Genomic DNA, 10,542 nt, shown 5'->3' with positions numbered 1-10,542 from the left:
CTCCAGTATAGCCAGACTTTGCCAAATTGTTATACAAATTTACTCTTCTGCCTACAGTGTTACAGCTTGGTCATCCCTACCAATACTTAGTTTCCTATTCTGATAGGGGTGGAAAGTCTCATTGACATGGACATTTGTATTTCCCTGTTTTGAAATAAAGTTCTACTTCCAAGATGGAGCCCCTCCTGCCCAGGTGCCATGTCAGCAAACCGAAATTTACATAACATTTTTGTTCCTGTAAATTCTCTGCTTTATCTGGAATGCAGTTTATCAGGTGAGCCAATCCCTAAATGTCAGCTGGATACTTACTTCTTTGTTCCTTATTCATTTTCTGTTTGTTTGTTTGTTTGTTTTCCCTTCGTTATTCTTTATTTTTTATCCTAAGAAAGCTTCCCACCTTCTACCCTATTTTGCAGTTCTCTGGACACTTAGGAGCAGAGACTGCCTGCTTCGTGAAGTGTTAAATAAAGCTTATTTGTACTGCCTGTCAAATGACAGAACTAAAGCAATTTAGCAAGGACGTTTATGTCCTTCATTCAAGGGGAAGCAATCCATGGAATGGGGGAGCATAGGACCTCCCATTCAGTGGAGCACTCACCTGAGGAATTTTGAGCAAAAGCAAGTTTTACAGAGCCTTAGGAGAGGCAATGCGGATTACTAGGTGGCCAGGGATTTCCTGTTAAGGCAGGCAGGTCCTAAGGTGAGCTGGCTAACGCTGAGTTTGGAGGACTGAAACTAGTATATGTTGGTTTCTTGACAGACATTTCCATAAGCACAGGCTGATTTAGGTTTAGATTTGTGATGTGAGCCAGGCCGCTGGAGTGGCCTCCATTTTGTGGGTCCCAACATGTGATTTTACTTTATGATACCTAACTGGCTTCTTTAATCATTTTAAATACTGGTATAATGTATAGACAGCAAAATGCATTGATTTTGAATATAACTGTGGAATGATTTTTGACAGTCGTGGTGTACAAATGTCCATCATCCCATGAAATCCCATGTAAACCTTCCTAATGAATCTCTCTTCTCCTCAACATCAGGCTGTGAAAAATTGACATGACTGGAGCCTTTTTAAAATGGAGTTGGAATGGCCTTTGGAGAGAAACCTCCTTACCTGCCCTTGCTTGGACTGGGCCAGAAACTTTGGACTGGGCAAAACAATCATTGTTTTAAGTAATTGTTTGAAAAGTCAGCAGGAGAATGGACATTCTGATCCCATGTTTGATGGTTGTGGACTTTCTGAAGACAGAATCAGTAGTCAATGTATAACCCAGAGTAGTTTTAGCTTGTTAGAAAAAAAACATAAACCTTTTTCTCTTCAGCTCATGTAATTGCCTATCTTCCTTTTCCTTATAAAAAACTCATGTTTTCACCCTATAAGGACACTTTCATGTTTACTCTGAAATCTGTGATCCCCAAATTGCAATTCTGAAACCTTGAAGAAAAGGCCATTGTTCTTTTTCAGTTTTGCCTCCTTTTCTTGGTTGGCAAGGATTGCTGTCATTATAGATGAGATTTATATCCAACAACTTTTTGGTCTGTTGGTAATTCCTTTTTTTTTCTAGGTGCTTTTACAATTTTCTTGGGTCTGCACGTTCACTATTATGTATCTAAGTTGGGATATATTCTAAATTCTATTTATTTTTCTTGAAACTTTCTCCAATCCTGGAGAATTCTCAGCCATTATCAATTCTACTGTTCTTTTGCCCAATGTCTTCAATATCTCTTTCTCTAAATCCTAATGTTCATGTGTAGTATGTTCTCACTTTATCCTTAAATCTGTTTTATAGCATTTTTAATATTTCATTCTTCATAATTTCCTCAGCTGTAACTTGAAATTGATGAGTTCTATGGCTACACTTGTCCAATCTATTATGCAATCCATCCACAGGGTGTTTTAATTAATTTCTGTGTTTAAAATTTTTAGACATTCTGTTTAGCTATTTTTTAAATCTAACTACTTTTTTTAGAGTTTTGGTTCAATAATTTATGCCCTTAATCATTGTAAAAAAAACATTTCCTATTTTCTTTCTGATATTTTTCATATAATCTGAAACACATGCTTTTTATTATTGCTGTTATTTCTTTTTATGTTACTACGTTTTATGTTTACTCTGTTTATTCTTGCCTTGTATATTTTGTTATTTCTGATAGTTCATATTTACCTTCAATTTTTTTCATTTTGAATTCTTATGCCTTAGATTTTCAAAGTGTCTTTGAGTCCTGCGAGGAACAAAACACATATAATTGGTTCAATACCACTATCCATATTCATTTCTCAAATTAAACATTGCAGGATCACTCAGGCAGCATAAATCGAAATGAGACGGGGATGGGACGGTGGGTGTAGTCAGAGTAGGGTGAGATCCTCTGTGAAAAGCAGGGTGGAATATTTACAGTCAGAGCAATGTAACAATGGGCAAAGAAGTCCCCATTGAAACTGTTAAGCATTATGCAAAGTCAAGGTCACACTAATTCTCTAGGGGAAGATAACTAAGAATATAGACATCTTCAGTGAGATCAGTTAAAGGTCAAAAGGCCAGAAGCAACTTCGCCTGGAATGTTTGAGTGTTCTGCAAGGGTATCAGCTTAACCTGTGACTCCTCTGTCAGCCCCAGCAATCAGACTATGACCCAGCCCACCTTGAGGACAGGGCAGGTGATGCAAATCCACACCCCTAAGTTTTGTTCATTCTCGAAAAATCCTCAGCTGCCTATAAAACTCCCTAGACAACACACCACTACGGGCTGTCTTGTCCCCTCCTGGCATGAGCCAGGAGCTCTATTCTCTCACTTTATTTCTAAATAAAAGCTTGTACCTTGCTCTCCTACCTTGACTGTTTGGGAAGCTCATTCTTTGGCTCCGCAAACAAGAACGCCGGCATCAGAAACAGCAAACTTAGGGAAATTGCATACTAATGGCTTTAAATTCTAAGGGCAGACTCTTCCACACTAGACCTCAAGCAAAGATACGCACCATTTTTGCCATCCTGTTATCAGAGATGGATCCTTGGTCTGGTTTCAAGAAAGAACTCAAGAATGGATGCAAAAGCAGTTGAGCATTAATAGTTTATTTGGGAAATAAAAGTTCCAAGAAAGACAGAAGTACACATCTGAGAATTGGGGTGCAGGCAGACCCTGAAGGAGGTAAGCCGAGGAAACAGAAGAGGAGCCCTTTTTGTATGAAGGGAGATGAATATTCACCAAGTGGGGTCAGGTTTCAGAGGGACTAGGTGGATTATTTTTTGGAGTCCAGCCTTGCTCCACCCTCACAGTGGAAGGGGAAAGTTTTGACTCTTATTTGTTTCCCATCAGAACTGTCATGGCAGCAGGGAGGTGTGATTTTTACTATGCTAATGATGGAGGGGGGTGATTTTTACCATCTCAATGAATTTTGGGGTGAAGTTTGGGTCAACGTCCCCTGCATGTTGGAAACAGGTGTGTGGTTTTGGCCAGTCTGTTATCTGTATTCTCACTCCCCCATCCCAGAGAACAGTTTATATGGAATGTGTAGAATATAAGGATCTAGCCAAATATAAACACTTGCCAAACTCCCTTGCCCTCTCCCTGTTTAGGTTTAGCTATCTACCTACTCTAAAAATCTCTGAAAACATTTTTAATATTTATATTTATTTATGAAAGTGAACAAAATTTCTGGATCAAGGGAGATTATCATTATTACAGAGAAAACATTTGCTCCCTTTTCCCAATTCTTCCATCTTCTAAAGTTATGCTCTGTAGGAGAGGGATCTTGAACCTGGAATTCAGTTTTTCTAAGACAGCTTGCACAGGATCCCCTCTTCCACTCCAAGAGAAAAGAATACTTTATGTTAGAGTACACAAATCCTTTGTAATGTAAATGACAGCCCCAGGTATAATCCCCCTTTGATATGGTAAACATACCTACAGGGAGGTAAATCTCTGCTCCAGAGAGATGTAAATCATCTTTTAATTTCCAAGGCCTGTCCCTTAATCCAGGTTTCTGGTTTCTTTGTTTAGAAAGCCCTAACCTTAAAGAAACAATGAAGTATTTTCTCAACAGTCCCAGTCTATCAGTGTGGGTAGGTGAGCTTTTTGAATATTAACATCTGAGTTTTAATACCCAGTTTAAATATCCTGGCAATATTTATTCTTTCTGCCTTATTAATTCATAGTCTAGAAATTTATTCTAAGAAAATTATGAAGAACTGTGCAAAGATGTCCGTGAAAAGATGTTCATGAAAGTGTTTTATATAGATAAGTAGATATAATTGATAAAATGGAAAAAATCTAAATACTCAACAACTGAGTGTTAGTTTTGAATATTGTCTTTTCATGGAGGTTGTATGCAGGCTTTTGAACAGTCCTGACCAAATATGGGGCCTTTATTCCAACTCCACAGCTCACTCAGTATGAAGGCATCATTTGCCTTACCTGCCTGGGTATTAAAACTCAGATGTTAATATGCCAGAATGGATAATCACCTCAAATTCCACTCTAATGCAATCATAGTAATTTTCAGTTCTTTATTTCTAGCACCTGAGAATATTCCATTGTTTCTTGTAAGTTCTATGCATCACTTGCTCATTTATTTATTTTAAAAAATCTCCTACAGTATTTATGTTTGTGCCTGAAAGATATTCCGGTTATGTTTTCCACATTGTCAGAAATGAGCAACTGATGACAATAATAACCATTTAATGAAGTATCTTGATAAAACACTAATTCAACAAATGTTCTATATGCCAACAAAAATCAGATAATAGTAGTGGATGTAATTCAAAATATTAGCAAGCATATGCCCAGGGTTATCCGGTGTTTTATAGGAAAATCAGAGAAAGGTACTCTTGATGAGAGTACAAATTTGGCAGTTCCCTGAAGAAATTTGCCAAGGTCAATAAATATCCTGGCAATATTTATACTTTCTGCCTTATTAATTCATAGTCTAGAAATTTATTCTAAGAAAATTATGAAGAACTGTGCAAAGATGTCCATGAAAAGATGTTCATGAAAGTGTTTTATATAGATAAGTAGATATAATTGATAAAATGGAAAAAATCTAAATAACAACCGAGTGTTAGGCAAATTATAGTATGTAGTATTAAAATAGAATGCAGAATCAAAAATTATGTTGTAAAAGAATACTAACATGAAGAAAAAATATTTATATAACAGTTCATAGAAAAGCAAGTGTGGGCAAAATTGCAATATTCCCAGAATATCTTGCCTGGCCGTAGTCCATCTCCGTATCAATAGGTAATTATAAAGGGGAGTGAAGGCATATCTGGACCAGAGAGGTTGGGTGGGGTCCCTTTTGCAGCTGGGTTGTGAGAGACACAGGTGAGCAGATGTGGACAACAGCTTGTAAGCAATAAACGGGTTTCTCCTACTTTATTTCTCCGTTTGACTGATTTTGGTTTCAAAGATATTTTTCCCCGAGATTCCTTCCCCAACCCCCCTGGAGTTACAGCAAGGCACTAAAATATAGGTGGAATTCAACATGATTTTTAATAAAATAAATGAGAATTCTTAGAAAATTTACTTGAAATACATACACAGAGTTTTAAAAGTACTTATGTCTGAGTGATTGTTATGGGTTGAGTTCATTCTCCTGGGCCCTTGTCCCCACCACAACAAAGAACTGAAAGGCAGGGACTCAGCAGCAAAGCAGAATCAGTTTTATTTGAATGCACTCCAAGTGAGGAGTGGGCCAGAGTCAAGGTAGGCAAAGGCAGACTGCTTACTGTGAGGCTTTTTTTCTGTGGTTTTTGACAGGACAGAGAAGTCCTTGACTGACCATCTTTGACTAGGAGGCCTGGTCTAACTGGTAAAACGATGACATGGGCTGTGTTCTGATGTTTGCTGTGACTATCCTCTGGTATTTTCTTTATCTGGGGAGTGTCTGGGCATTCCAAGTCACTCCTGGTCCTTGAAACTTTAACTAATTAACTCTGTGAGTCTTTTCTGACTCTCTGATTTTATCTGGTAACTTTTGAGTCCCTTTTAATGGGCTCTACTGGCCTTATCTCCCTCCACCCTCTTATGTCTGTCTTTCTACCTAACATAATGGATTTCTACTGACTATTTTACATTTATAAATATTGTTTCTTTTCTTTTGTTATTCGTAAGATATATGTGATTTTTATGTTAAAATATTAATTTTAATGGCCTAATAATTCTGTTTTAAGAAAATATCAAAACAATATTTGTAATAGTGAATCACCAGCAACTAAATGTCCAACTTCATCATATGGTGAAATAAATTATGATCTCTCCTGTAAAGAAATAATATGCAACAATTAACAAAACATTCTCAAAGAATATGTAAGGGCTTGAGAAACATGCAAATGTATATATATATATATATATATATATATATATACAGTTAGGTTAAAAAAATACATGTTTAAAAATCATAACAATCTTAATTTATATTTATTTTCTTGGATAAAAGTTTATAAGCAATTTTCAAGATATTAAATAATAGCTTAGGTTATGACTATGCTCCTTTTTGTATAAAATACTTATCTATATTATTGAGATTTCATAGGACTATTAATATTCTAGATGCAATCACTGGGATCTTTTATCTCTTTAGGTGATAATTTATCTGCTTGATAGAACATACCTTTGTAAGTCTTTGAAATTTCATCACCCAGTCAACTGCATAGCTTGTGATGGACAACATTGCCACTGGCCACATGTGGCTATGTAAATTAAGATTAATTAAAATTTATGTTCTTTAGTCACTCTAGCCACATTTCAACTGGTCAGTAGCCACATTTGACTGACCAGTGGTTTTCATAAGAACAGTTAATGAAACAGCATAGGTGCTGTTAAAGAATATTTTTACCATCTCATAAAGTTTGACTAGAGAGTGCTATATAGAGTTTTCAAAATAATTCCCAAATCTCTACAAAAATCAAAGGAAAGACAAAATTAGGGCTTCACATCTAAGGGAATGAAATTCATTGGGTTTTTTTATAATGCTGGTTAGATGCTGACTCCACCAGAACACAGAAAAATACAAACCACCCTAGACATTTCAGCAAGAGGTTGTGTACAGGAAATTGGTGTGGAGATGTCAAAGGTTTGAATAGACAAAAGAGTTACTGCAAGAAGCACATATTATTCTTAAGACTATGGTAACCCAGCTGATAATAACTAGGGAGCTGAGAGCTGGAAGTGGTGTTATCTAAAGCTAGGAGCTCTTAGGAGGGGCTCCGATTGCCGTGTCTTAGACCTCTGAGGGATGCATTGCATGATTTGTACATGAATGGCTGAGGGAAGCATGGCCAGGGCTGGTATCTCTGGGACTGGAAGGATGACATTGTAACTGTCATCTGAAGTGATACTAACATGAACTGTAAACAGAAGGTGATGTCTGTTCTGCTGTCATCCTGCTTTCCTAGCTTCCTCTAGTAGAGCCTCTCATAGAGCTGAGAATACCATCAGTAGTAAAGGGATCTGAAAAGTATAGTTTATATAAATGTATGTATACATATGTATACTATTTAATTTAAACATATTTCATATAGTAGCTTCAGTGTCATTTCTATTGGTAGTGTTTAGGATTTTATATTTAGTATTAATGGTAAATCATTAATATTTGTTAATTATTAATAGCATTATCTATGTATCAGATACTCTGCATGTATTATCTCATTTATTTGTAACAAAAATTCTATAGAGTATTGTTTACCCGTTTAATATGTGTGCAAACTGAAGCTCAGTAACATGCCCAAGGATTCACACTCTTGAAGAAGGCTGATATAAGCACCAAGCAATTAGCCCCATGGCCACCTGACAATAAGGGAATAACTAGTTTGAGGCTGCATATTCTTGTCACTCCTTTGATACGTGATATTTTGACTATTGCTTAAGAAATGATGGCAAATAAATACAGTTTTTCAAGTAGTAACATAGTAGTAACACTTAACAAAGATTCATGTAACTGCATACTAATTCTGACTTTTCTTATGTAAGGCCTTGGAACATTTTAGGGCACTCTATGGTCAAGCTACGAAAGCAGTTTCCCCTGTCATTTTTATTTTCTATAATTTATCTGTTTACTTATAAAGATAGAATCATTCTCTCATGAGCCATCCAGGGAAATCATTTTTGAGATCATTATGACTGATTTTTATTATTATATTTTTTGGCTAGAGATTAGGCATGTGTCAACAAGGACAAAGGAAAAAATATTAAAAGGGAAAAACAAATTTCCAAGTGCCACACTGTTACTGCATCTAGAAACATACATATTTTTAGGACCATGAATATTTGTATAGAATTGAAGTTGAGAATCTCAGAGAAGAATAGGAAAATGGATGAGAATTACATTTTACTGGATTATTACTGTCTGGCAAGTGTTCTAAATATGTGTATTCAATTAATCATCAAAGTAAGCCTTTGAGAAAAATTTATCACTTTACTTTCGATAGGTGAGGAAACTGAGGTTCATGGGGTGGGGTGGGTTCTTCTGGCAAAGCTAGAGCCAGTGTGACCCCTGGCAATATGCTTTCCTCAAAATTAAGGAGGGTTCTAGCTATTCAACTGGTACAGGGTTCTCTCTCATTCACCGATTGAACGTAATTTTAAGAACTTAAGATATTTGGTACATACTCTGCTAGCAACTAGAAATGCTGAAAGAAATACAACAGTGGCCTCAACAAGGGAGGACTCTGGGAGCTAGAGGACAGAAATCAGCCATGCAATCAGACAGATGCATCCCAGGAAGATAATTACTGACGAGAGGGTGCCCCAAATCCTGTAAGGGAGGACAAGGAGGCTCAGCTTTGCTTTGTGTTTGGGAAGGCTTTCTTGAGAAGGTGGTAGGGATTTAAGTGTGGCAGAGCTGTTGGTAGGAGTGGAAGGTTTCTCATCCAGCAGGTTCCTGAAGGCAGCTGCAAGTGCCAGCAACATTCCTCTGTACCAGGCCCTTATAAGTCTTGCGGAGTCCCCACATGGGAATAATGCAAATTTCGAGTAATGTATTTGAACTTCAGAACATCATATACCCCTTGGAGATTTCACCATTATCATTATCCCTGGTAATATTAAAGATTTCGGAGAAATATGAAATATAGCTTATGTTTCCTCTCTCACTCCTGACCTGATACAAAACCCTATTAATAAAGCTCTCTTTGCTCTCATTCTTTTTTCAACACTCAAAATATTAAAATGTGGATATACACTGATATAAAATACATATAGTACAGTTTCCAATTACATGATGAATAAGAAAATAGAAAAATTCACAAATGTCTTTTTAAGTGTTTTAGGATATCCTAGGATAAGCTACTTTATAACTTAATAACTGTATGTTATTTAACCTCAAGTATGTTTCCAAATAAGATCCACCTTTTTACAGCCAAACTCATATTAAAACAAAACTAAATTCAATGCCTTTTCTTCTTTGTACTCCAGGACTTGGTCTTTTTGTATCAACATTTATTCAAGCCATAAAAATGGAGGAAAGATACCTTCTTCAATTGTACCCAATGGATCACCTTACCAAGCAATTGTATTTCTTCCTCTACATTTCCAGAACAATTACCATCATTTGAATCTTCATCATTTATTCTATATTTACTCACTAATGGGTCACTATGATTGATCCTACCTATCCATACGTAGCTCAAATCTACATCATTTCTCATCTGAATTTTTATAATCTCTCCTCCATTGGGCTCCATGTTTAGACCCCCCCTTGTTACCAATGCAAATCTAATCCCATCATTTATCTACTAAATCAGTCATATATGTGGCTTTTATTTATGAAATTAGTTCTATGTGATTTAGCACTATATGCAAAGTTCCTGATAATCTATCCTATTTCTTTGCCATCCATGATCCCACCCTTTACATTTTCCATCCATGAACATCACCTCCAGGTTTCCAAACTCTAACTCATACTGAATTTCCCCGTATCTCAAGAAGTGTTCCCCTCTTATGTCTCTGTCTTTTCCTTTGACCTACTGTTTCTCTCATTGGAATTCTTTTCCCATTCCTCAGTTGATCAGTACTGCAAATGTTACCTTCAGTAGTTTCTCCTCTGGTCAAACCATCTACTTCCCCTGTTCAAGTCATGTATGTCTTGTTCTTTGTGTGAGGGTTCTGGCCCATATTTGTTTATGTGAGTCTGCTTAACTTTTCCCCTACAGCTCAGTATTTTAAGCAGGGTCACATTAATAATAATTCCTACTATTTTTTATTCCCAACGTTTATTTCAGGAACTCCACCCAATTGCTGATCTCTTATCATTCTGGTTGTCCTCCGTTATGTCACATCTTCCTTGGCAAATGAGGTCCTTCAGCTAAAATATACTTAAAAATAAAAAACTCCTATGACCTGTATGATTTATTGAGGATGATAGCAGAGGCAAGACTATTGTCAAATCCTCCTTCTCCCTTTACACAGCTGGGTCCACTGTTGTTTTCCATTCCAGCTAAGGACCCCCTCAGTTTCCAAGTAAATCTTTACTCAAGTGGTCAGCATATAAACACATGCAGGAGAGCTTAACATTCAGTTCTGCAACTAGATAAGGATTTAGATTTCT

Source organism: Manis pentadactyla, chromosome 2 (assembly GCF_030020395.1).
Source record: "Manis pentadactyla isolate mManPen7 chromosome 2, mManPen7.hap1, whole genome shotgun sequence".
Taxonomy (NCBI): domain Eukaryota; kingdom Metazoa; phylum Chordata; class Mammalia; order Pholidota; family Manidae; genus Manis; species Manis pentadactyla.
This window is presented reverse-complemented; position numbering follows the sequence as displayed.